Source organism: Rattus norvegicus, chromosome 2, assembly GCF_021556685.1.
Source record: "Rattus norvegicus strain SHRSP/BbbUtx chromosome 2, alternate assembly SHRSP_T2T, whole genome shotgun sequence".
Classification (NCBI taxonomy): Eukaryota; Metazoa; Chordata; class Mammalia; order Rodentia; family Muridae; genus Rattus; species Rattus norvegicus.
Genome location: NC_141535.1, coordinates 63,384,985 through 63,410,337, shown reverse-complemented (window position 1 = coordinate 63,410,337; position 25,353 = coordinate 63,384,985). Strand labels below are relative to the sequence as shown.

The following is a 25,353-nucleotide window of genomic DNA, read 5'->3' as shown; positions in this document are numbered from 1 at the left end:
CTATTGAGGTGGCAAGGGAGAAGCCTCCTGGATCCAAACCCTATTCTCTCATCACTACCACCAGCCAGAGCCCTGCTCTTACCATTCTTGGACTGTCTTCCCAAGAATTCTTGAAGAGGGCTGGAGAGATGGCTCTGGGGCTAAGAGCTCTGGCAGCTCTTCCAGAAGACCTGGCTTTGATTCCCAGTACCCACAAGATAGCTCACAACCGTCTGTAACTCTGGTTCCAGGGGATCCGATGCCCTCCTTATGGCCTTTAGTGAAGGCACCTTCCTCTCATACCACTGCGTGTTTTAACCCTCTCCTCTTTATAAACCTGCTTGAGAGCGGCTGGAAAAATGACTCCAGGGTTGAGAGCACATGTTGCTCTTCCAGAAGGCCTGAATTCAGTTCCCAGCACCCATGTCAGGTGACTCACAACCTGAAACTGCCAGCCCTAGGAGATATCACACTTTCTTCTGCCCCCTATAGGCTCCTGCAGTATCACACACACACACACACACACACACACACACACACACACACACACACACACACGGGAGATTTAAAGATTGATTCCAATCAGACCAGGCTCTTTGCCTTCTCCTCTTTAGTAACTATGTAACTGCTCCGGGGTTTTCTTAGCTCATTTACTTAAGCAGTCATCAATTGCTAGGTGTTTCGTTGTTGTTATTGTTGTGTCTTCATTATTTCAGCAAGTCCACAATCCATCTGTAACCCACATGTTACATGTACGTGTAAGTGTATGTGCATACACACATATGTAATTTGGAGTCGAGTGCAGGTAGAATGTGTGGCTAGATTATATAGCAAGGCTGTGTCTCAGAACAACGGCAAGAGCGGATGTTAAATTTGCTACTCCTATGGCAGAGTGCCTCCCACAGGAAGTGATACTAACTGGTCCCCCACTAACAGGAGGAAAAAGTGCTGTTTCGGTTTAGATTGGGTTTGGTTTGTTTTCTTCACAGCTTCCAGCGCAGAAACGCTTGCAAAATACTGACTGTGCAAAGGACTCTGGGTCGCCTCTGCTTTCACTGAACACATTTAAATGCATTCCTCTTTATGAAATAGTCTCTCCTTCTGTTTTCAGACAGGGTCTCGCTGTGTAGCTCTGGACGTCTTACAGCTCACTATGTAGACCAGGCAGGCCTTATCGCCAGTCACAGAGATCTGTGTGCCTCTGAGTTTGGCTGCTTTTTATACAGAGTTTCATACTATATTTTAAGTTGGTTTTGAACTCGAGGTGTACCTCCTGCCTCAGCCTCCTAAGTCCTGGGATGGCAGGCACGTACCACAACACCCCCTTTGTCTCACGCATAGTGAATGGGCATGATGATTTTGGTGAACGTATGTTAAATTTGCTGACAGGTTTCAGTGCTGTGCTAGCATTTCATTTGAAATGCTTTCGAGCCAGCCTCTTTGGTCATATTCTTTGGAATGAACATATTGTGTCTAAGGATATTTTCACTAAATTACTTCCATGAATCGTTTACTCATTCTGCTACAAATAATGTATGCTTGACAGTGTGCCACAAACATGTTTAGGTTGGGCACCCTGGCATACGTGGACGCTTACTTACTAGACATGTGGTGTGTTTTAGAGAGAGAGAGAGAGAGAGAGAGAGTGAGAGAGGAGAATGGGGTGCGGTGTGATATGTGTGTGTGGTGTGTGTAGGTATGTGGTGTGTAGGTGTGTGTGTGTTTGTGTATGGCATGTGTATGTTCGTGTGTATGGGTGTGTGTGGTATGTGTGTGTAGGTATGTGGTGTGTAGGTGTGTGTGTTTGTGTATGGCATGTGTATGTTCGTGTGTATGTGTGTGTGTGGTATGTGTATGTGTGTGTATATGTGTGTATGTGTGTGTATGTGTGTATGTGTGTGGCATATGTATGTGTGTGTGGTATGTGTATGTGTGTGTGTATGTGTGTATGTGTGTGTGTATGTGTGTGTATGAGTGTGTGTATGTGTGTGTATGTGTGTGTGGTATGTGTATGTGTGTGTGTATGTGTGTGGTGTGTGTTTGTGTGTGTATGTGTATGTGTGTGTGTCATGTGTGTATGTGTGTGGTGTGTGTTTGTGTGTATGTGTGTCGTGTGTGTATGTGTGTGTTTGTGTGTGACATGTGTATGTTCGTGTGTATGTGTGTGTGTGGTATGTGTATGTGTGTATGTGTATGTGTGTATGTGTGTGGTGTGTGTATGTGTGTGTGGTATGTGTATGTGTGTGTGGTATATGTGTGTGTGTATGTGTGTATGTGTGTGTGGTATATGTATGTGTGTGTATATGTGTGTATGTGTGTGGTATGTGTTTGTGTGTGTATGTGTGTGTACATGTGTGTGGCATGTGTATGGGTGTGTGTATGTGTGTGGTGTGTGTTTGTGTGTGTGTAATGAGTTTTGCTCTGTAGCCTAGGCTCCCTTGAATTCACTAACTCCTGCCTAAGCCACCAGTGTGCTAGGTTTATAGGCACGCACCATGGCGCCAGCCTTGTGGTTATAACTGGTGCTTGTTATTACCTCTAGAATCCTTTAATGTCCTGTTTTGTTTATCTGTTTGTCTAACAGGCCACCTAACTGACCTACTGTCCTGTCCCCCAAGTGAGGGCCCTGAACACCGGCATTCAGAAGCTACTGATTTTAATCCTTTTATCCTAGATGATTAAATTTTCCCCCAATCTTTTAAAAGTGAATGTCACTGCTGTCTTGGAGTTTTAAGTGTTTTTATAGATGAGAGTTGCCGGGGTTTGCTTTGGTCGGCCTGTCATTTGTGTTTGTGGTGCTAGGGGTGGAACCCAGAGTCACAAGCATTCCAGACGAGCCCTCTAACACTGACTGACTTCCCCAACCTCCGTTTCTTTTCTAACAACCTTTGTCTGCTTCACACCTTACACCATACACACACACACACACACACACACACACACACACACATACACACACACCAATTTGCAAGATTATATCTTTAAAATTCATCTCTGTGATTTTAAACTTTAAAACTAGCGATTCTTTGAACCAGTATTATATCGTAACTCTTCCTAAACTTCAGTGTGACTATAAAAACCCCACCTACCAGTAATCTTTTTACCTGAGGGAGTTTGTGCGGCCTGGTTTATTGTGGCTGCATATGTCCTGCCCACATGTCCTTTACGTGTCTACTGTTGTGCTGGACAAGTAGCACTGTCTCCTGTACCAACCAGTCCCCTCTTCCACCTGACTCTGAATCTTCTTGTGACACTTTCTGAAATGTTTACCCTTCACGTTTTCCACATTCAGCTCCTAAGTGATGATGTTGAGTTTTCTAGACCATCTTGGAGATGCTGTGTTTTCCACTGTGCTCCATCCTTCTAGGTTAAGTTCAAGCTCCTCCCGAGAGCTTACTCTCCCCACTCCTGTAAATGTCATATATTTAATTCAGGAGGGAGGAGATAGACAGGTTTCTAAAATGTCCTGAGATTCCCCCCCTCCTGTCATGTCCGTGCCCTCATACCCCCTGAGACTGAACCTGAGCTTGATATCATGATGAGGTCGTAGTTCCTAGCATTGGTAGGTGACTTTAAGAAAGTGCAATGGTCAGAGTGGGTCTCACCGAATCGCACGAACACTCTCACAGCAGTTCAGCCAGAAGCAGAAGGTATAGGGAGAATGTTCCCATCTGGCCAAAGGAAATCGGATACCCAAGCGAAGAGTCAAGAACTGTGAACAACTGGATTCTGCCAGCCTCCGGGGCTCTTGGAGGACCTGAGCTGTAGATGAGACAGTTGGCAGTTCCAGCCAGCATCCCATGCCAGCCTTATGCCATGCTGAGCAGAGCTACCCTGTGACTTGATTTCTCCTCTAAGAACCATAGTAAGGGCTGAAGAGATGGCTTGCTGTTAAGAGAACCGCCTCTTCTCCCAGAGAACCCAAGTTCCATTCCTAACACGGCCATGGAGGCTCACAACCACCTATAACTCTAGTACCTGGGATCCAGCGCCCTCTTCTGGCCTCTGAGGCTACAGGGCATGGGTGCAGACCTTCATCTATCCATGCACTTTCAAACAAACAAAACAGATAACATATTGAACATCTGAATGATGGGTGTTTCCCCAAAGCCTCTGCGTGGCTGGCATTTGTTGCACAGTAGGAGAAAAGGATTGTGAGCAGGTCAGTAGCAGTCCCCTTCCAGTCTCTGCTCACTGTTCTCCATGAGAGAATCACACCTTCCTCCTGATTGCATCTCCCTGAGAATGAGATCCATTCTGGTGGGGTTTTTCAGTGTAGCTGTGTCAGGGGAAAGAAGGTGGCTAATGCTAACGGCCCAGCATTAGCATCAGAAGCTTTGGTTTAGACCTTGGCTCAACCTTGCTAAGCGTTGGATCACACTTTTAAATGAAAATCAGCCTTGGGGGGAAGAAAGCTAAACATACAGACATTGTTGCCAGTAGCTCCTTGTGAAGATAGAGCTGATACAGGACGGAACCCATGAGAGGTCTGCAGGGGTTAGGCAAAGTGATGTGTAGGGGGATCATGGACAGTGGTGCAGGGCATCCTCTAGAAACAGTGGCTCATGGGTAGTAGGAAAACATCCTTTGGAGCACTTGTCCCCTTCCTGCATGAAGTTATGGGTATTCTAGTTTGTTCTGTGCCTCGGGATTCTGGCCCTTTCTCCCTCTACCGGCAAATCCCCATTCCAACCCCTACCTTTTGGCCATTCCACCTGGAGAGTTAGCCTCAATCCGGGTCCTGCCTGGAGACTTGATTGGCAGCTAGATTGGTCTGCTGGGAATTTGAAGTTGAGCGGGTGAGACCAGGCTGCTCAGAGGCATAAACAGACTGAAAAGGTCTCATGGAAGACCCCTGGAATCAGGTTTTAGAAGCAGCTGGAGCAAAGCACACAGCCGTCACAGAAGGAGAGAGAAAGCCAGCTCCTTCACATCATGGGCATGCAGGCTGAGATGGTTCCCAGGAAGACAGGGATAGACACACCAGTTCCCACCGTGCCCGGCTGGCCTGTGTTCCATGACATTTCCATGTCCTCATAAAGGATGTTTTGTAAACAGATTAATCCCTGTCAGAGGTCCACTATGGAGGCAGAGCTGGTTCTCATCCACCGAGGGACGCCACGCCCAAGTGCTGATTCCACATAAACACAGAAGAAAATTAAATTGCCTTTTCTTTGGACTTTTTCCAGAATCTGTCAGTACAGTTAAATTCCCAGTGGCCTCTGGAGGGCACTGTTTAATTGTTTATTTCATGGCGGTGTGCAGTGCACCAATCAAATGTGGTTAGAAATGTGGTTTGTAATGATGCTGCCTACCTTTTGGTGAGACCCTGCAACACTGAGTCAGCTAGGGGAAGAGGCTGCACCGTGGCTGTTGTACATTAAACAATGGCGTCCCTCTGCCGTCTGGCACGTGTAGATTGCTTTTTTAGAACAAGATTGTTCTAGTTTCTACAGGCGTGTTTTTTAACAGGTGCCGAACAAAACGGAAGCTTTTCCTTCCTTTTAGTTTCAGTGAATGGAGAGACGTAAGGTTACAGCTTATGAAAGGAAGCGGTTCAAATTCAGTTGGCCTTCAATTATTCAGTGGAGGGAGACGTAATTTTTAGGTTTTGGGGAACATGTATTCCTTTTTAATTAGAAAGACACAAAATAATGGAACACAGGTATAAACAGAAAGGAGAAGTGTTGAAAAAGTGTTCAGTTTCCATGGGATAATTATGTGGACAGGCTCTCGAGCGTGCGCGCCCACACACACACACACACACACACATCACTCAATTCTGCAGGGTGTTGTGTTGGTTTCCAGTTGGGCCAGAGCAAAGGAGGAAAGTGTGCTTTTTCTATCTCTTCACTGCCACCAAGGCGAAAAGGCAGGAGTGAGGGTCCCCGGCACTCTTAAGTGACAGTTCTTCACTAATCCTAAAAGAACCAGCCCCCTCTTGCCCTCCCTCCATCCCTTTCCCTGTTCCTCTCAGACGCTCCCTTTTTCTTTCTTTTATAATAGATTTGAGTAAAAAGCTATGCTTGTGATCTGATGCAAGATTTGCTGGCCAGCAGGCCTCTGGGGCCCTCCTGTGTCGCCCTGTCATCACTAGGATTAGAGGTGCATGCTGCCACACCAGCCTTTTACATAGACTCTGGAGATCAAACTCAGGTCCTCACGCCTGTGCTGCAATCATTCCACTGACTGCATTGTCTCCCCCACCCCCATCCCCGATGGTCAGCCTCTTAATCTTTATTGTTTCAATCCGTGCAAGGGCATTTACCGGCTCCTTACTGTATTCTAGCTTTGGATCAACACATTAGACTGTACTGGTATTCCTGGTACACGGACTTCTTGATTTCCTGGGACATGCTTGGAAAACTGCCTTCCCATTTCAGAAATAATTGCGATCAGTAATATGAAGGCATTTTAGGAGTAAGCTTTCATTGTACACTAGCTTTATGGAGGCATATTTCACTTTCTGGAAAATATTTCCTTTATAATATTCATTCACAGAAGAGCGAGTCATTATGTCTAATTTTAGGGCATTTTCTTTTTTTTCTTTTTTTTTTTTTTTCTTTTCTTTTTTTCGGAGCTGGGGACCGAACCCAGGGCCTTGTGCTTACTAGGCAAACGCTCTACCACTGAGCTAAATCCCCAATCCCTTTAGGGCATTTTCATACTTCCTCAAACACACTCTCACACACTCACACACACACACTCTCACACACACACATTCACACACTCACACTCACACACTCACACAATCACACACTCACACACATTCACACGCTCACACTCACACAATCACACACTCACACACACATTCACACACTCACACAATCACACACACTCAGACACACATTCACACACTCACACTCTCTCACACACACTCATGCACACACTCACACACTCACACACACACACACACACACACACACACACACACACACACACACACCAGTCCTCCTCCCCAGTTCCCTCCTTGGCCCCTGGAAACCACCATCTACCATTTGTCCCTATCCATCTGCAGTCTGTTCTGGACTTTTTGGGTATGGGGTCTGCCATAACCCAGCTCTCACTCAGTTTATTGCCTTCTATGTTCCTCCACTCTGAGGTGTCTCTGACCTCCTCTCCCTTTGCGTTTCAACAGATCTTTGGGAGACGGAAGCACATTTGTCCACTCAGCCAGCAGCTGATGGATGCTTGGGTATTTGGGTCATCCCATGTTTTTGCTTTTCTTTTTTATTTCATTTATATTAAGAGAGAAACACAGTGCATATACCACAGTGCAGTGTGGCACTGTGACGTGTAGAGGCTAACCTGCACATGTCACAGTGCCACACTGTACATGCCACAGTGCCCATGTCACAATGCACATGTCACAGTGCACATGTCAGTATATATGTCATAGTGCACATGTCACAATGAACATCACAGTGCGCATGCCACAGTGCCCATGTCATGGTGTACATGCATAGTGTACATGTCACAATGTATATATCATAGCGCACATGTCACGGTGTACATGTCACAATGTACATGTCACAGTGCACATGTCACATGCACAGGCCACACTGTACAAGTCACAGTGCATATATCGCAGTGCACGTGTCACAGTGTACATGTGGCAGTCAGGAAATAGCTTCTTTTGGATTTCAAGAGATGGTTCCCTCTGTGCCTCTAGCTCCAGAGATGCTCCAGGCTGTCAGGCTTGGCAGCAAACCTTTCCAAGCGGAGCCACCTCGGTGACTATGGGGTTAGTGTTATAGGTAACACAGCTTGACTAAGAACACACAGGGTTTTCTTGTACAAATCCGACTTCAGTTCTCCTGCACAAATATAAGATAAACAGGAATGGCATCAGCAGTGAGATGGTAACCCAAGGGGTCACCTTTCAGGGAATGTCGAATAACTGCACCATTTTACACTCCCACCAGCAGCAATAAACATTCTCCTTCCTCACATTCCTGCCCAAACTTATTATCATGTCTTTGTGGCGGCACAGCGGGTGTCTTAAGGCAAGGTCTTGCTGCTAATGTAGCACAGGCTGGCCTTGAACTCACAACCCTCCCCTGTAAGGTTCTCAAATGCTTGCTAGGGTCAAGGCACTGCGCTACCACCCTTAGCTTCACTGATACCTCTCTGGCTATTCTAGCCACAGTGGAGTGGACCCCACTCCGGTTCTGATGCCTAGTGAGGCTGAATAGTAGATGAGCTTTGGACCCTTAAGGCCATGTCTTTGGAGAAATGGTAATATGCGTTTTAGCCCAGTTTTTAAATGAGGTTAGTTACCTTGATCTTTGTTGCTCAGTTGAAAGAATTCCATCAGATGTATAATTTATGATCTTGTCTCAGGTGTCTGCAGATGTTAAACATTTGCCACTGATTGCATTTGACAGTCACCAAGGGACAAAGTATCCACTGGTTTATTTATTTGTGGGGAGAGTAGGAATCAGAGGACAACTTGTGGGAGTTAGCTCTCATCTCCCATCACGTGAGCTCTGGGGATCAGACTTAGATTGTCAGGCTTAGAGGCAAGTAGCTTTGCCTTTGAGCCATCTCATCGACCTGGGATAAAGCTGTTCTTTTTTTTTTTTTTTTTTTTTTTAAAGATTTATTCATTTATTTATATAAGTACACTGTAGCTGTCTTCAGACACACCAGAAGAGGGCATCGGATCTCTTTACAGATGGTTGTGAGCCACCATGTGGTTGCTGGGAATTGAACTCATGACCTCTGGAAGAGCAGTTGGGTGCTCTTAACCGCTGAGCCATCTCTCCAGCCCCTTAAAGATTTACTTTATTTATTATATATAAGTACACTGTAGCTGTCTTCAGATACACCAGAAGAGCGCATTGAACTCCTTACAGATGGTTGTGAGCCACCATGTGGTTGCTGGGAATTGAACTCATGACCTCTGGAAGAGCAGTCGGGTGCTCTTAACCGCTGAGCCATCTCTCCAGCCCTAGAAAAGAACGCTTTTTTTTTCTCTTCTTTTTTCTTTTTTTTCGGAGCTGGGGACCGAACCCAGGGCCTTGCGCTTGCTAGGCAAGCGCTCTACCACTGAGCTAAATCCCCAACCAAAGCTGTTCTTATAGTCAGCTTACTATCCAATCAGAAGGGTCATCTCTGAAGATGATGCTTCCAGAGAGCCAGCAGGCAGGTGGGACATCAGAGTCACTCTTCTCTAGGGATGGGTGGGCCTGGACCCCCACCTTGGTGTGCCTTACTGATGGTTAGTGAATGCTTTAGACCTTGGGCTGATATCAGATGTTTTCAAACAGGAAGTTGATTTCACTCATTTTACCCAGTGTTTTTGTTGCCTTTCTGGTGAGGTGGATTGTTTTAGAGGCCTTGATCTTACCATTGCAGAAACACGTACCGAGTGACTAAAGTGTATACACACACACACACACACACACACACACACACACACACACACAAACACACACACACACACACAGAGCAGGAAACAGAACTCTGCATCCTGTCCTTCCCTGTGGTCCCATTCTAGTTCACTCCAATTACCACAGGGACGTGCTCCTGAAAGCTGTGCTCTCTTGAGTGCCAACATGGATTTTCTTCTCATGTGTCTGTCTGACTCTAGTTGTTCAATTTTCCATCAAATTATTCTCTTAAGACATTTACTCCAGTGGTCTGATGGCTTTTTTACTTCTCAAGTTTGTTTTTTTTTTTTTTAATTTAAAAATTTAAAGAATTTTGTTGTTTCGTTTTGTTTTGAGAGAGGCAGGGTCTCTCTACGTAGTCCTGACTGTCCTGTAACTCACTATGTAAACCAGATAGACATGGAACTCACAGAAATCTGCCTGCCTTTGCCACCTAAGTGCTAGGATTAAAGGCATTCTAAACCCCACCTGCCCTATTAATTCACCTATTTGGGACACCCATTGTTCCCTCCAAGAATCCCTCTGTCATTACACCCAGCCCTGGAGCATTGACCACAGTTCACTATGTTTCTCCCAGACTCCAGACGTTTGATCAGCAGGCTGGAAACCACTAAGATGAAGCCATATAGTCTGTCACAAGGCATCTGCCCAGGACCTAACTGTTCTAGTCCTACTGATCTGAGGGCTGAGGGCAAAGCACTGGCCTTCTGTGGAGACTCAGTGTTTGTCCTCACAAGCCTTCTCAGAGACTCAGCTGTGGATGCCCCAGCCCAGCTGAGTGGGTTGATCCTGAAGTTGCATCTCCTGAGGAATTCTCCCAGGGGTATAGGCCTTCCCTGGTGCTTTATGAGGTGTGAGCTGCTCCCTCCCTGTGCTTTTCCTGGTCACAGCTCATTAACCAGTGGTAGAGATGTTCCAGGGAGGGTGACCCTAGACAGAGGATGTGATGCTGACACAGTCAGTCCATAGTGACTGCCTGGGAAGCAGAGAGAGTCAAAGGCTTTGAATTTAATGTACCAAGAATAACCAAAGAATGGGAAAACTGAAAATGGAATGAAAGGTTTGGACAAAGATAAGATGCTCAAAATAATTAATAAAAATGAGCAAAAATTATTTTCTGAAAAATAACTTCAATTTTTATTGAAAATACGTTTTTATACAATATAGTCTGATCTTACCTGGTTGATCCCGTTTTTTGTTGTTGTTGTTGTTGTTGTTGTTGTTATCATTGTTGTTATTTGGTTGGTTTTGGTTTTGTTTTTTTAAGGATTATTTCTTTATAATAGAAGACAAGATTAGAATCCAATCCATGCATGCTTTTTTTCCTATATTTTAGTTCTTACTCATTGTCTTTTATATTTCTGTAATTTATTAGGATGATGAAAATTAATGTAATGGTTCTTCAGAAAATAGATGTAGACTTAAAGAAAACTATGTGATCCATCAATTCTAAGCATATTCCCTAAAGAACTGAAACCCAAGGATTGACTGGGCAGTTGCACACCCATATTTGTAGCAGAATGACTCACAATTGTCAAAAGGTAGAAAACACCCTAAATATCTATGGATGGATGCATAATCCAAATGTGTATAGACATTCCACTGTGGTTTGAATGTTTGATATAGGTCCATGTGTTGACCTGATAACACTGCCTTGAGGGACTGTGGAACCTTTGCAACATAAGGGAGGACCTCACTGTTGAGCACTAACCAGTAAGGCCATGCCTTGAGGATGTAGCCCAGCCTGTTTCCAGTCCCACTTCCTGATCCAAATTCAAGGAACCTGGCTACATGTTCCCAATGCCACAGAAAGTGCTACCCGAGCCATTGTGGTTTTCCAGCCACAGTGGACTGTGTGTTGCAACCTGTGAGCCAAAAGAAATCCTCCCTCTCTTCAGTGACTTTATCAGATGTTTTCCCATAGCAAAGATAAAAATACTAGTGTGTATCCTGTTTCTTAAAACCATGATAGCTTGCTCCTGCTTCTGAATACCACAGAATGGGTGACTTTCTGTCTTAGTTAGGGTTTCATTGCTGGGAAGAGACACCATGACTAGCAACTCTTATAAAGGACAACATTTAATCGGGGCTGGCTTACAGGTTCAGAGGTTCAGTCCATTATCATCATGGCAGGAACATGGCAGCACCCAGGAAGGCATGGCACTGGAGGAACTGAGAGTTCTACCTCTTATTGTGAAGGTAGCTAGGAGTAGACTGACTTCCAGAAAGCCAGGAAGAAGGTCTCAAAGTCCATCCCCACAGTGACACACTTCCTCTAACCAGGCCACACCCACTCCAACACGGCCACACCTCCTAATAGTGCCACTGCCTGGGCCGAGCATATACAAATCACCACGCTTTTTAAACAGAAATTAAATTTTCCTCAGTTCTGTGGCTAGGAGTCTAAAAGCCACCTGTAGCATTGTGTGTTTCTTCCAAGGCCTCTCTCCTAAGCTTACAGATGCTGTACTGGCTGGTTGTGTGTGTCAACTTGGCACAACCTGGAGTTATCACAGAGAAAGGAGCCTCCGTTGAGGAGATGCCTCCATGAGAACCAGCTGTAAGGCATTTCCTCAACTAGTGATCAAGGGTGGGAGGGCCCAGCCCATTGTGGGTGGTGCCATCCCTGGGCTGGCAGTCATGGGTTCTATAAGAAAGCAAGCTGAGCAAGCCAGGGGAAGCAAGCCAGTAAGTAACATCCCTCCATGGCCTCTGCATCAGCTCCTGCTTCCTGACCTGCTTGAGTTCCAGTCCTGACTTCCTTTGGTGATGAACAGCAATGTGGAAGTGTAAGCTGAATAAACCCTTTCCCCTTCATGCTTCTTGGTCATGAGGTTTGTGTAGGAATAGAAACCCTGACTAAGACAGACAGCCACCTTCTCCCTGTGTTCTTATATAAGTGTATGTATATGTGTACACACAAGTGTGTGTTAACCTAGAAATCCAAGACAAATACTGTATGGTTTCACATAAGGAAGGATTTAGAGGCAGAGATGGGCTGCACTGGGGATTTGCTGTCTCACAGGCGTGATGGAAAAGATCTGGAGATGGCATGTGAGGGCTACACAGCAATGGGCATGCATGTATTGCCACTGAACTGTAAACTTTGAGTGACACATGTTATGATGTGTGCATTTCAGCAAATAGGGTAAGCATAGACCCAGGGTAGTTCATACCTGTGACCCAGGCATTCTGGAGACTGAGCCAAGAGGATTGCTAGAATTTCTGTATAGTGAAACCTCTATTTCAAAATAAAAGTACAAAACTGGTCGTGTGAGGACAGGTCAGAGGTCACAGGTCCCCAAAGCCTCTGGGGACTATATGTATCATTAGCCTCTGGGAGATCTTCTTTCATATATCAGCTGCTTCCTTAATACCTTTAGGCAGGTCTGAGTAATCCAGAGATGCAGTGTTGTTGACACTCATAGTTAGGCATCATCCACTCTCTGTTTGGTGTCCTCGAATGTTTGTGTTTTAGCCTCTCAGAGCCTGTGTCACTGACTAGGGAAAGAAGAGCTCATGTAGGGACAGTTCTGCAACCATCTCCTCCTCTACCTTCAGGAGCGTGTGTTTAACGTTTTATCAGTGATGCTAGAGAAACAAGAACTGCATGGTCTTGGCTTGGGCTACCATCTTTAAGAAGCTACACCTAATAGGGAAAGAAGTCACAAGGCCTGGCCCTCAGTGGGCAGAGGCAGGAGATCTCTGCGAGTTCAAGGCTATCATGGTCTACATGACAAGTTACAGGATTGCCAGGGCTACACAGGGAGCCACCACCCCCCTTCAAGAAGAGGAAGATAAATGTTTCTTCTTCATCATCATCATCATCTCCTCCTCCTTTTCCTCCCCTTCCTCTCCTTCCTCTTCCTCTCCCTCCTCCTCCTCCTTGTTTTGGTTTTCAAGACAAGAGTTTCTCTGTTTGTAACCTTGGCTGTCTTGGGACTTGCTCTGTAGCCAGGCTGGCCTGGGACTCAGAGAGTCACCTGCCTCTGCCTCCCAAGTATTGGGATTAAAGACACACGCTACCGCTCCCCCACTAAATGTTCTTTCTTCAGTGGAAGCATGTTATCTTTCTGTTACTATAATAAACATCTGAAAGGTCACCTTTAGTAGACAGGCCATACTGTTTTGGCTCATAGTTTGATCCCATGATTGTCTTGATGAGAGCCTGTGTCAGAGAAAAAACATTCATCTCATGACTGGGGATGGGGGTTGGTGGGGTGGAGAGAGAGAGAGAGAGAGAGAGAGAGAGAGAGAGAGAGAGAGAGAGAGAGAGAGATTTCATAGTAGTGCCATGCCAAATTTTTATTACACAATAAGAATTAAGTCCATTATACTTTGCTTCGTCTTCCCAGTGTGGAGTGGTAGGTGTGATTTGTTTTAATCATCAGGTGGTGAATACGGCGGTACACACTGCAATGTCAGAAGTTAGGAAGTAGAGACGGGAAAATAAGGAGTCCAGGGCTATCCGAGCAACATAGTGAGTCTGAGGACAGGCTAGACTAAATTAGATATTGTCTCAAAAAAAAAAAAAAATCCTGGATGAACTGGGCAACACTGTGCCTAAGCAGCCAGTGCACCATCTATATTTGGTCGATATTTCTGTCAGGCGCATCAGTCATTGAGAGTGTTGTCATAAACCTTCCTGGATCCTAGTTTGACAGGCATATCCGTAATTGTCCACCTCAAAATAAATAGAAATACTGTGTTAGGTGAGTCCTCATCTGCTGTGTTGACAAAGGGGGTTCATTCCCGGCACCCCTAACTCTCCAGTCTGACTTGTATGTCCTGAAATAGAGTATCACACATCCCGGTGGTCCTCACGGACACTCCGTCCCATGTTCTGTACAAACTAGTAGTCATTTTATTGCGTTTTGGGAGGAGTGGGGAACTTTACATAATTTTTATAAGTTCTCAATGCCTTTTTACTAAGATGGCACTCTGATGGCAAAGAGAAGGTGTAGGCAAAGGCTACTTGGAGGAATTCTGTTTACAGAGTGTAGCCTTGTCTGCCGAAAATTATTAAAACAAATCATATACCTAATCCACTGTGGAAAGAGGAACCCTCTGGCCTCCATTGCCATGAGTAGTATGGATCTGGGTTGATTTTGAAGTTGAATACTGCGCCTGGAGCCCTCTGCACAGACTCCAGACACCCCGTGCTGGCATCTGTTCACAGCTTCCTCTGTGTCACCACCCTGGCTGAGTGGTACTCACTCTGTAGACCAAGCTGGCCTTGAATTCACAGAGATCCGCCCGCCTCGGCTTCCCTAGTGCCAGGATTAAAGGCGTGTGCCACGACTGCCTGGCTTGGTGTGTGCTCTTAAAGTGAACCAGTTTACCTCACAGTTTGCTGATTAGACATCATAGCTCGGCAGATGAAGGGCTCTCTCTGGGTTCCGGAGAACTAATGTCAAAGCCAGTAGGAGCAGCCAGACCCCCAGACTCCACCCGGGGTCCTATTGCCAGATGATAACAAGCTACCATCCGCCAACTAGTATGGTTTTTACATTTTAAACGGTCACAGAAAACTGAGGCAGAAACCACATGTGGCCTAGAGGGCCATGGTGCTTATTGTCCTGGCCCTTTAACAGGAAAGTTTGACACCCTCTACCCTGAATGCATAAGCGATTAGACAGGCTTTTATAACTTCCCTCTGGGTGCCCTGAGAGCCCTCAACTGCAAGAACATGAAGATAGAGGCTGAGAGGAAGATTTGTTTTGGGTTGAATTAAACAAGATAGTCCATGATTTCCAAGAGGCCCTCATGCAGCCACTGGAGGGACTTTGGCTGTGTGAGAGAAACAGCAGCCATCTTCTTTTTTGCTCAGGAGAGCCATCTAGACCCAGGGCACCAGTGTCTGCTGACTCACCTCTGTGGAGTGGGGCTGGAGTTATCTAAGCCACTTCTCTGTCTTCTCCTGAGCTCTCCTGGCCCCTGAGCCAGGGCAAGGCATGGAGACCCAGGAACTGGGCTATAGCTTCTTTGTCCTCCTGGCTCCTGAAGCTGCTCAGAAGGTTCTGGAAGCCCAGAAGGTGTCAGTGCTGATGAAGGACACCAACTGCAGCTCTACAAAATCAGTGGGGCCAGAGACTGAGGCAGGGAATAGAGCTCATGGCCTTCCGTGGGATACCAGCCCTCACACATGCTGGATACTCGTGGCTCTCCTCCATTTTTCTTTTATTTCTTTCCTGGGTACCTGACCCACTGACCCTAGAAGCAGTACCCTGATGTTGACCTTTTACTTAGTTCCCACAGTTGTGTGAGGATCCCTGTCCCAAGTTCATTGCACCCAGTGGTTCTGCTGCTCTCACCAAACCCAACTGACTAAAAAAAAAAAAAAAAAAAAAAAAATCTTTCAGAATAAACCAAGTAAGACTAGAAACTGTAGGAGGAAGTATTAAGATAGAGAAGAAAATGAGACTATGTGCTCACAGGGTTCAGCATGGCCACACATCCTGTGATCCCAGCACTTTTGGGATGGAAGCAGAAGGATCATGAGTTCAAGGCCATCCTTAGCTAGAAATAAGCCACTTAGCTAGCTCATGTTCACTGTGAACGAGAAGCACTGTCCACAGCGCACTGTACAACACTCCGACCCAATAGCAGAGCCAGCCTCACAGCTCTGGAATCAGAGTCCAGAACACTTTCAAAATTAACTCCTGGGACTGGAGAGATGACCCAGCCGTTAAGAATCCTAACTGCTCTCCCAGGGGCTCTGAGTTCAATTCCCAGCAACCACATAGTGGCTCACAATCACCTGTAATGGGACCGGATGCCCTCTTCTGGTGTGTCTGAAGATAGCTACAGTGTACTCATAAATAAACAGATCTTTAAAAAAATTAACTCCTTTTTATTTACTTTGAAAGTCAACAAGGGCCAATGAGGTGGCTCAGTGGGTCAAGGTGCTTGACACTAAACCTGGGCCTGAGTTTGATCCTCAGGACCTTACATAGTAGAAAAGGGGAACTAACTTCTGCAATGTGTTCCCGGATCTCCACATGCATGTCACACACACACACACACACACACACACACACACACGCGTGCGCGCACACACACACACGCACGCACACATGCACACACACAATGTAAATGTAATTTTAAAAAGAAAAACAATAACAAAAGGAAAAACAAAGTTCAAAGAGCTAAACTGGCCCACAAATGTGCAGATGACTTGTCTGGAGGCACTGTCCTCTCAAAATCAATTGAAAGCAAAGGCAAAAGGGCTCAAGGTGTATCTCTGTCCCTCACAACCCGGGGGTTCTCAGCAGTGGATTTTCATGGACATAGAATTCCAATATTGATGAATTGACTAGAAGACCCCTGCTGCCTTTATGTCCCAGCAGTCAGAGCATCTCTGTCCGAGAGAGGTCAGCTGTAAGAAAGGTTAGGCTGTGAATACCGGATGCCTGGTTTATTTGACCTTTCAAAACCATAGCTTCATCGTCTGCAGTGTGGGAAGGCAGGAACCGAAGCTTCCATAGCCTCAGTGTCTTACCTGGCTTCTGCAAACGCCTGCCTCTAGCCACCCGGGCTCACTTCACCTGAAAGGACCCTTGAGAGTTCCCAGCAGAAAGAGGTTGGGGCACTGCTCTGGGGACAGGACTTCCTGCACCTTGTCCAAAGTCATTACCAGCTGCAGAAAAACAGGAAGAAGTCATCACATTTGAGTTTCTTCCACTCGCTTCCATTTCCTTGCCTTCCCGACAGAGGTCATCTTGGAAGACTCGTTCCATTCACAGGGCTGTTGGAGTCTCCATTTATCACCGCAACTCTCCCTGAAGGAGACTTGGGAGTTTGGAACAGTGAAGTCAGATGTTTGCCGCTGTGCACTTCCGTGATGTTGACCTCAGCCGCGGCCAGAGAAGAGAGACGTTTTGCTCTTAAGTTATACATAATAGTGCAAAGGGAAGATTCTGTAAACAAAGGCCACCGGCTTTAAGAACCCGTGGCTGGTATTATGAGGCTTATGATTGGCAGTCCGTTGGGTTAGTATTGATGCTGCAATTGTGAGCAAGTTTGAGGTTGAGAACTCAGCTCTACTGCCCCAAAGACAGAGCCCCAGAACCTGAGCTCTTAGACTACAAAGAGAAGTAGAGTTTTTACTTTTAAGAAGTTCATTTGGTTGTGATGGTTTCCTGAGGGGTGGTGATCCCTGAGGGCTTAATTATAAGGAAGCTTGGCTATGCTGGGATTATTTATAGCTTTCTTCACCCTCCTCTATGCATCCAAAGAATAGTGATTTTCCTATTTTTTTAAGAAGTGTGTGTGTCAGCGTGGGGTGCATACTCATGTGGGTGCAGGCGCCCACTGAGTCCAGAAATGGGTGTCAGGTCCTCTGGTACTACAATTGCAGGCCGTTATGAGCCATCTGGTATGAGTGCCAGGAGGCTAACTCGGGGGTCCTCTGCAAGAACCACTCTTCAGTTCTTATGTTCCTGTTTTTTGAGACCCCATTTTGGTTCAATTGTTAAATTTTGCTGTCAAAATTAGAAATGTTTTGTAGATTTGTTTGTTTTTTAGGTTACTGTTGAGACAGGATCTCAAACATTGGCCTGACATTCTTTACATAGCCCAGGCTGGTTTCAAATTTATAGCAATCTTCCTAGCTCAGCCTCTTGAGTACGGGGATTACAGGTGTGGCCTACCATGCTTAGCAACCGACAGACATTTTCAGTTACGAAGTAGTGTGTATTCAATCCAGGAAAGCATCAAAAAAGAATATCATCCCACCATGGTGATGTGCTGGGTGACTATTCTTCTAAATTGGACGTCTGTATAGTGACAAATAACACACAGTATTTATACATCTATCTACAGATAGAGTTTGGTGGTCTCTATACACTTCATGGACTTGACGAACCTTGTCCCCAGCACAGAGGAAATGTGTGACTTCGTGCAACTTCTTAACTCCAGAGTTTCCCTGTATGAAAGGGAACACTATCTAGAGTTAAAGGAGGATGTGTATGGGAAGACTCATCACAGGGCCTGACACACAATGAACACAGCAAAAGGGAGCTGTTATTAACTTGTAACATTCTCTTGTCACTTCTGAAAACATGTAACTTGGTACGCCTTGTGGTAGCTTTGGAAGACAACCAGTTTTCCTTCCTCTCCTTCCTGTTGTAGTGCGTATTTGCATATCTTTGAATCCTTTACACAAGTGAGTTCTGAACCCACCATTATACTCATTGTTCCAACAAACGCTTATGCACATTTAGAGTTAGGTGGCCGCATGCTAAGCTTGCCAGCGCATTGGAGCTCAGGGCCCCTCTACAAGGTAATTTCGGTGTTCTCGGGTATAAAAGAGAGAATGCAGACCAGCAAAGGAGGTCAGAAACCCAAGCTGCCCTGACAGCCCAGCACCGGATCAATAGCACTTCCTTCCAGGGTATGGTGACAAGTCCAGAAGCAACTTCCTGACCAGGCTCTGCTGGTTCCCACGTGGACAAGGGAGGTACCCTGAATCCAAGTCAGAAACCCTGGGTTTCTGAAGAGCGGGGCTGGGGGTTGGGCACACAGGTCACAGTGCCCGTGTGTAGGTCAGAGGGCAACTTTGTGGAGTTTCTCCTTTCACCTTTACGTGGGCTCTGGGGACCCAACTCAGGTCAGTAGGTATGCGAGACAAGCACTTTTACCCGTTGAGCCATCTCAGTGGCCCCAGAAGTTCCATCTCTGTCATTGCGTTTCTATCACGTTGAGGAGTGGGTTTAATGATATGTGCTGCTCCTACCTTATGGACGAAAAGATGAGTGATGATACTCATATCATGATAGGGACCCTTTATTAGGATACCTAATGAATGCTGCTCACTCTACTTTTACTACCAATTACCGCGTCTTACTAATACCAATGCTATCACTTAGGGTTTTACTACCATGACTGCTTTTAATAGTGTTTTCATGACGGATGATTCAACGTGCTTCCCCCTCCCTGGTACAATAACAACTTCTCCTGCTCTCACTGATGTCCTCCCTCCCCAGTTCTCCAGGTAGAACTCCACCAGCTGTTGCTTGCTTCCCGGCCCCGTCTATCTTCAGAGCTCTCTCTTGCAACCCTAGTAACCTGATATGGCCCCCTCTAGACCCTTTCCCTTAGAGTGCTTCTATAGGTGGGTTCATCATCCTTTAGCTGGAGTTAGGTGGGTCCTTCGGACAGTGCTATTGGTCAACAACATGGCTTCAATAGATTGAGGTACTTCTTGAGGCTTGGAGAAAAACCTGTTTTTCATAGAAATGGTCCTTTGAAATAAGCTTCACCTAGTCCCTTGCTCTCTCCAAGAAGGAACCTCTCGAGTGGATGGAGAGTAATGGTAAGTGTGATCAGAGATCTTGGAGCTAGAGATAACTGAGTGATTAGGAACCGGAATCTGGTTCTTAAGGTCAATTCAGAAGGACTGGGGGCGTTCCATGCCTGTTCAGTATTTCCTTAATGTGGTTCACTGACTTGTCCCAGGAGATGTTTTGATATATCATCGTAAGAGAGCAAGTCAAGGTGAAGCACACAATCGAATGGTAATTGCTTGGGAAGAGAAGGAGGGTCACGGTTGGTGAGCTTAACGATGCAAAAGGTATGGTCATGGAGAGAGAATTAGAGACTGAGTGAGGAAGGTGAGGCAGAGGTGAGGGGTTTGACTCCATGTAAAGAAAGCGATTAACCCTCTCCTTGTAGGGAGACATCAGTGAAAGATACATACCACAAAGGCTATTCTCGAGGCTCTGATTTTTAACAAGGCATTGTGTGTGTGTGTGTGTGTGTGTGTGTGTGTGTGTGTGTGTGTGTACACGCGTGTGCATGTATAAAATTACTCACCTATTGACTGTAAAAGAGCTTTTTATTAAAAAAAAAAATAAAAAACCCAAAAAGCAGGTACAAACTAATATTACCAGAGTAGTCAATGACAAAAAAGATCCCCTGTTTAATATTTAGGAGTTGGAATACAAATGTATGTATTTGCATCTGTAATTTAAATTTACCTGAGTCTCTTGTATTTTATCTGCCAGCACATGAACCCATTTGGGAAGGGAGGCACCCAACATACTAGATATGTCTGTAGGGAACTAGGACAGCCTCTGGCATACTCTGTAACTTTGGATCTACTTAAGAGTTTATAGTAGACCCTTCTCAATGGTGCGGTGCTCGCTATTAGAGACACCTGGAAAGACCAGGCATGGGCCAGGCCTACAGGTCACACAGCAGTGCAGTGGGTTCATCTGACAATTCTCTGTCCAGAGACAATCCTCAGGGGCGTTTTTGTTCTGGTTTGGTTTTGGCCCAGCACAAGAGGAGCTTGAGTGTGCGGTTCAAGCAAGGGAGGTAGACACAAGGGCAGAGCTCCACATTGCCCAGGTGTTCTGTCTCTGAAGGGAAAAATCAAACCATCGCCAACTGACGGAAACACTTATTCGTGGGCTTGAGTTTGAGTGAGATTTTGCATGAGGCCAGGTGGGATGGCTCACATCTGTCATCCCAGCACTTGGGAGGCTGGGCTAGGCAGACACAACTTGGAGGCCATGAGCTACATAGTGAGATCCTGTCTCAAAAAGGGGGAAAATAATAATAATAATAATAATAATAATAATAATAATAATAATAATAAAAGATGGGGTTGGGGATTTAGCTCAGTGGTAGAGCGCTTGCCTAGGAAGCACAAGGCCCTGGGTTCGGTCCCCAGCTCCGAAAAAAAGAACCAAAAAAAAAATAATAATAATAATAAAAGATTACGTGTGGATGACATCGTGAGAGCCTGTCTCAAACAAACAAAACTGAGTCTGTCAGGTTAGTCAGAGTTCACGAAGATTCCTTTCAGTCAGGGGACTCTCTCATTGTAGACTTAGTAAATAATTAAGTGGATTTAGGACATCTGGTTGGAGTGGTTGAACACTCCCCACAAGTAAAATAATTCCTGGAAAGGTTCCAAGGTGTATCGGGGGGCGGGCATTCTGGAGGCTGGAGCCCATCTCAAGCTTTGACAAGATGGAGTAGTAAAGTGAGGCGGGCCGTAGCGGAGAAAGGAGTGGAGTACGGTATTTAAGAGCTACTGATACCAGAAGGAGGCCTTGGTGTGGAAGGAACAGAGAAAAGAGACTGTTTAGGCAGAGAAGACGTGGAAGAGGTGTGGTGGGCATAGGGGACCTGTGACCAGGAAGTAGCAAAGGGAAGTCAGTTTGCTACTTGGGGAATCCTGTCACCCTGTCACCCAGTATACAATTACTGAGTGTTAACCACGTGTGGCCACCGAGGCGAGAGGTGAATCCCACCTCCGTGTATGGTCTGTCTTTCCAGGATTTCAGCTTACCTGCAACTCTTAAAGGTCTGGGGCAGGGGATCAAGAAAACCTTTCCAGTGCAGGGGGTAGAGGTGGGTCTCTGAGCTGAGTGTGTTGAAACATAAATGAGTTTTTTCCAAGACACCAAGGTAGGACAATGCCTGTCCCATACCCGCCTGAGTGCATTAGCTAGTCATCATTCAACATTAATAGCTTGAAATTATCAGGAAAGGTTGAGAACTGCGCATCACGGACCTGGGACTCCAGGACCAGGTAGTGAATTGGTGTGAAAGTCAAGTGTAGATGCCTGCCAGATGCAGTGGGTATCGGCAAGCAGGTGCAGAATCAGCCAGTCCCAGGATCCACCTTTCTTAGTTTAGTGTCATCTCCAATGGACCTCTCTCCTCAGCAGGTTTCACCCTGCAACACTCTCAGCTGTGCTCTGAAGGAAACCTCACCAGACTTGGTCATCAATCCCAGTAACAGAATCACTGGGAGAGCCTGGTCTGTCTATGTAACTAAAGCTGACTTGCAGGAGCTGGTAGAGATGACTCAGACAGCCCAGCTAGAACATTAGAGATGTTTACAGACCTTTCTCACCTCAGCTCTCGACAATCTCAAATTAGACAGATGAAGAGAAGACTTCCAACTTCTAGTTTGGTAACTGCAGAACCTTCTGCCGCAGAGTGATAATGATATTTCAAGTGCTTGATGGAGCTAGAGAGGGCTGAGTCTCCATAAGTGTCCTTCAAACATTAACTCATTGTCTCTAAAGCACAGAATGTGGTTAGCATTGGTTGAAATCAGTCTGTCCCCAAATGTTTTAAAGTAAATTCCAGCTGAGAGGAAGACTGTAGGACACTCCAGGCCATCAGCAGGCTCAGGGGTGAGCATACAGTAACCTTTGCTTAGTCGGTAAGCAGTAAGCCTGTTTAAATAGACTCTAGAAAGTTAAATTTCAGAGATTCTTTTATGTTGAAGTTTCTGAGTGACTTGGTTTCTTTCTTCATCTCTACTTCAAGAATCATGGTTTGGGGATGGTTAAAAAGAAAACATAGGGACTGGGTATGTATGAAACTCTGTTGGTAGACTGCTTACCTATAATACCAGCACATGGAAAGAGGAGGCAGGAGGATTAGGAGTTCAAGGTCATCCTGGGCTACATAGCAAGTCTAAGGCCAGCCTGGGTTACTTGTCTCAACAGTAAACAGACGAACAAGTAGAGAATGCACAGGAGAGTCTAACAGGAAACTAATTACATTTATTCATTTGGTGTGGGATGGAGAAGGGGGCGTGGCATTCCTGTGCCATAGAATGACTGTGGAGGTCGGAGAATAACTTGAGGGAATCGGTTCTCCCCTTCCACCGTACAAGTCCTGGGGATTGAACTCAGGTCGTCAGGCTTGGTATCCTTACCCACTGAGCCATCTTGCCAGCATAGCCATAGTTCTTTTTAGTGTCAATATTGTCAATGTTGGGAAACTAGTAGTCATTTTCCCAGGACCCATCTCTGCGCCTGTTGCATACAGGTGCCTGCTGAATATTGGTTAAATAAGTGAGTGTCAACCATTTCGGGTCAATATCCATTTGTGAGTCTATTAAGTGCCTGTTAAGAACCATGATGCATGCCTATCCCTGTGCCCTTTTCATAATAGGCGTTCAATAAATTCAGGAATGAGTATTAGCCCAAAATGGATGACACTCATTCAACCAGTAGTCATCTGCACCAGGCTCAGAGGTAGGTCCTGGAATAAAACAATAAACAAGGGTGGCTGACCTTCGTTGAAAGAACATACAGTCTACAGAGTGAGCAGATCGATGATTGACAGGGAGTCCACCAATGAGGAACCAAGGAAGGCCCTATAAAGATTCTAGGGGTGGGTTTCCTGGAGAAAGGGTATCTACACTAAGCCTTGGGAGTTGAGTAGGAATTACCCAGGTGACAACAGCTGGGGACAAAACACCGCCAGTGACTGTGTGTTTGGGACTGTGGTAAGGGAAGTCTTGCGTCTGCACAGTTCTGGGCAGGTGTTCATCATCTCCCCCCAGGTGCCTGAAGATGACTGGAGACCGTTACGTTTCACACTTTCTCATCTAGCCAGCTACACAGAAACAAACCACCCATGTTTGCCTTTGGATGCAAAAGGCAGAAATAGAAAATGTTGTCATCAGGCCTGGAGTATGGGGGTGGTGTGTGTGTGTGTGTGTGTGTGTGTGTGTGTGTGTGTGTGTGTGTGTGTGTGTGTGTGTGTGTGTAATCTCCCTCTCTCCTCTGGTTTCTGTTAATGTGATTTATGTGCTATCTAGGAGTGTAGCCGTTTCTTTTTTGTCTGAACCAATTGAAGTCTCCAAGTCACAGCTGTGTGTCCTTTCCTCTCCCACCCCGTTTTTCATCTGTCATCTTGCAAGTATTCGTTCGGTTGAGGCTGGCTGTGGTTCCAGGTTAGGTGGTTGTAGGGGGGGCGATGGATGAGAGATGGGAACAGATCCTTCCATGGCCTCCTGGCTCTTGTATTGGTGCTCTGGAATGGGCAGACTATTGCTGAGGAGCGACCACAACACAATAGGCAGTGACTTAAGGAAGCCCCAGGGGGAAGTACCCTTTGTCTTAGTGCTTCAGTGGCCCTAAGGTCAGCACAGACTTCCTTTAACTGCTTCCCACACCAAATTGGCCTCTCATCAGGACTACTTTCCCTGGGCTCAAATATTGGGGACTCAGCATACAGCGGTCATCTGATTCCATAAAGCCTCTACTGAGGCAAGGCCTTTGCCCCCAGCTTGGGTATCAGCAGCAAAGCAGAGCTCATGTATCTACGTGTCTATGCACACATAGCACAGCCTGACGGAGCTCCTTGTGTTAGCACTGTACTGTAGGAAAGGAGCAAAAGAAAGAAAGAGGCAGAAAGCTTAGGTTCTTCCTGGCTTTTTAAGGGCTTACGCACGAACGACATCATTTCTCAGCTGGAGCAGTCTTCATGCTTTGAAATGGGAAGTCATTGAGGGAATCTGCTCTGTGTTTGGAGGCTATGCATCCCAGACCCCTGACCCCACTATATGCCAGAAGCACTCCTCCCTGCAGTTATGACTACAGAAACATCTCCAGATCTTGCACGTGTCTTTTATACAGTGAGGGGGAGATGCCAAGTGGGTCCTGCGTGCAGATCCCAGGCTTACATTCTCAGATGTCATCCCAGACACTCCATATGCACTTTTGTGTTTAATCTTCCTTCTTTGAGAAGCCTAAATAGAGGAGCTTGACTATGGCGTCGGAAGTGTTAAGTGACTCACCAAAGCCCTGTGGGATTTATGCTTTCTCAATCCATAAAGTCTCTGAACAGACACAGAGCCCTCAGAGATGAGTGTTGGAGAGATGTAAGAGGCAAGTAAGTTACACCGAGTTTATTGGAAAATCAGTTGTAAAGTGCAAGTGGAAATGATCGTAGACGGTGAAGGATGGGTTGGTAGTGTTTGATTCTGTCCTACTCTCACTAGAGATTAGAATTCTTGCCTTCAAGGTGTCCTGTAGGCAACCACACTTTCCCTTACTGTATGTATGGAAATCCACAAGTTGTTATCTTTGGGTCAATTACCATCGCAAATGGTTGAGTGTCTCTGTGCCTCTGTGGGAACAGCAAGGAGTCGTGTTGATGCCATCTTCCCAGGAAGGTTTCAAAGGGAGAAAGAGGCAGTGTGGGCATCTCTTGAGAT

General features: G+C 45.9%; 1 protein-coding gene and 1 non-coding gene across 3 annotated transcripts in view; one reads left to right on the top strand and one right to left on the bottom strand.

Annotated features, from left to right (window-relative positions):
• Pdzd2 (PDZ domain containing 2) overlaps positions 1–25,353 on the top strand; it is a 386,938-nt gene that overhangs the window by 160,048 nt on the left and 201,537 nt on the right.
• Trnat-agu (transfer RNA threonine (anticodon AGU)) lies at positions 6,552–6,626 on the bottom strand. The gene has a single exon. It is a non-coding gene; the product is annotated as a tRNA-Thr (tRNA).